General features: G+C 65.5%; 1 non-coding gene across 1 annotated transcript; it reads right to left on the bottom strand.

The window, feature by feature from the left end:
* Window positions 1-1,841: 1,841 nt before the first annotated feature.
* On the bottom strand, window positions 1,842-1,960 carry LOC141979194 (5S ribosomal RNA). Its single transcript, XR_012636618.1, has one exon. It is a non-coding gene; the product is annotated as a 5S ribosomal RNA (ribosomal RNA).
* Between the last annotated feature and the right edge of the window lie 540 nt (window positions 1,961-2,500).

The raw sequence follows: 2,500 nt of genomic DNA, 5'->3' as shown, positions 1-2,500 counted from the left end.
CTCGGGACTTAAGCCCGGAGCCCGGGGCAGGGCGACCCCGGACGGACGGGGCTCCGCCTGGCCCCTGCCCGCGGGGGCAGGCTCCGGGTTGACCTGGTGGCCGGACGGGGAATAAGCCCGGAGCCCGGGGCAGGGCGACCCCGGACGGACGGGGGTCCGCCGGCCCCTGCCCGCGGGGGCAGGCTCCGGGTTGACCTGGTGGCCGCTCGGGACTTAAGCCCGGAGCCCGGGGCAGGGCGACCCCGGACGGACGGGGGTATGCCGGCCCCTGCCCGCGGGGGCAGGCTCCGGGTTGACCTGGTGGCCGGTTTGCTTTCGGGCCACCAGGTCAACCCGCTGCCTGTATGGGGTTGACCTGGTGGCCGCTTTCCTTCCCGGCCACCAGGTCAACCCGCTGAATGTATGGGGTTGACCTGCTGGCCGCTTTCCTTCCCGGCCACCAGGTCAACCCGCTGAATGTATGGGGTTGACCTGCTGGCCGCTTTTCTTCCCGGCCACCAGGTCAACCCGCTGAATGTATGGGGTTGACCTGCTGGCCGCTTTCCTTCCCGGCCACCAGGTCAACCCGCTGAATGTATGGGGTTGACCTGCTGGCCGCTTTCCTTCCCGGCCACCAGGTCAACCCGCTGAATGTATGGGGTTGACCTGCTGGCCGCTTTTCTTCCCGGCCACCAGGTCAACCCGCTGAATGTATGGGGTTGACCTGCTGGCCGCTTTCCTTCCCGGCCACCAGGTCAACCCGCTGAATGTATGGGGTTGACCTGCTGGCCGCTTTCCTTCCCGGCCACCAGGTCAACCCGCTGAATGTATGGGGTTGACCTGCTGGCCGCTTTCCTTCCCGGCCACCAGGTCAACCCGCTGAATGTATGGGGTTGACCTGCTGGCCGCTTTCCTTCCCGGCCACCAGGTCAACCCGCTGAATGTATGGGGTTGACCTGCTGGCCGCTTTCCTTCCCGGCCACCAGGTCAACCCGCTGAAAGTATGGGGTTGACCTGGTGGCCGCTTTCCTTCCCGGCCACCAGGTCAACCCGCTGAAAGTATGGGGTTGACCTGGTGGCCGCTTTCCTTCCCGGCCACCAGGTCAACCCGCTGCCGGCATGGGGTTGACCTGCTGGCCGCAGAGGGGCAGGCTCCGGGTTGACCTGGTGGCCGGACGGGGATTAAGCCCCGGCTCGGAGCAGGGCAAGCCCGGGCGGAGGGGGGTCCGCTTGGCCCCTGCCCGCGGGGGCAGGCTCCGGGTTGACCTGGTGGCCGGTTTGCTTTCGGGCCACCAGGTCAACCCGCTGAATGTATGGGGTTGACCTGCTGGCCGCTTTCCTTCCCGGCCACCAGGTCAACCCGCTGAATGTATGGGGTTGACCTGCTGGCCGCTTTCCTTCCCGGCCACCAGGTCAACCCGCTGAATGTATGGGGTTGACCTGCTGGCCGCTTTCCTTCCCGGCCACCAGGTCAACCCGCTGAATGTATGGGGTTGACCTGCTGGCCGCTTTCCTTCCCGGCCACCAGGTCAACCCGCTGAATGTATGGGGTTGACCTGCTGGCCGCTTTCCTTCCCGGCCACCAGGTCAACCCGCTGAAAGTATGGGGTTGACCTGCTGGCCGCTTTCCTTCCCGTCCACCAGGTCAACCCGCTGAATGTATGGGGTTGACCTGCTGGCCGCTCTGCTTCCCGGCCACCAGGTCAACCCCCTGCCGGTATGGGGTTGACCTGCTGGCCGCAGAGGGGCAGGCTCCGGGTTGACCTGGTGGCCGGCAGGGACTTCAGCCCCAGGGCCCCTGGCAGGGCGACCCTGCCCTTGTTCCCCAGAAAAGGAGAGAGCTGGCTCGCAGCGGGAAAAGCTGCCTACGGCACCTGGGATTCCCAGGCGGTCACCCATCCAAGTACTAGCCAGGCCCGGGACGGTTTACCTTCCGAGATCGGACGGGATCGGGGGCCTTCCGTCCGGTATGGCCGTAGGCACTCGGCTCCGGTCCGCCTCGTCCCCTTTCCCTTACTGACTCCCCTGCCTCGGGTGGGCCCGATCCTTTTTTCCGTTTTTTTTTTTCCGCTCCGGAGGCTTCGTGAGCCCCCCCCCAACACCCCTTTGGGGGTCGGTGAAATTTTTTTTTTCAGACTTCCAGGGGCCCGATCCTGGCCGCGGGCACCCGGCTCCGGGCACCCGGCTCCGGGCCGCCTCGTCCCCTTTCCCTTACTGACTCCGCTGCCTCGGGTGGGCCCGATCCTTTTTTCCGTTTTTTTTTTTCCGCTCCGGAGGCTTCGTGAGCCCCCCCCAACACCACTTTGGGGGTCGGTGAAAAAATTTTTTTCAGACTTCCAGGGGCCCGATCCTGGCCGCGGGCACCCGGCTCCGGGCACCCGGCTCCGGGCCGCCTCGTCCCCTTTCCCTTACTGACTCCCCTGCCTCGGGTGGGCCCGATCCTTTTTTCCGTTTTTTTTTTTTTTCGCTCCGGAGGCTTTATGAGCCCCCCCCAATACCACTTTGGGGGTCGGTGAAAAAA

This window comes from Natator depressus, chromosome 28, assembly GCF_965152275.1.
Source record: "Natator depressus isolate rNatDep1 chromosome 28, rNatDep2.hap1, whole genome shotgun sequence".
NCBI classification, from domain to species: Eukaryota; Metazoa; Chordata; order Testudines; family Cheloniidae; genus Natator; species Natator depressus.
The sequence above is the reverse complement of the archived record's forward strand: the minus strand, read 5'-3'. Positions and strand labels throughout refer to the sequence as shown.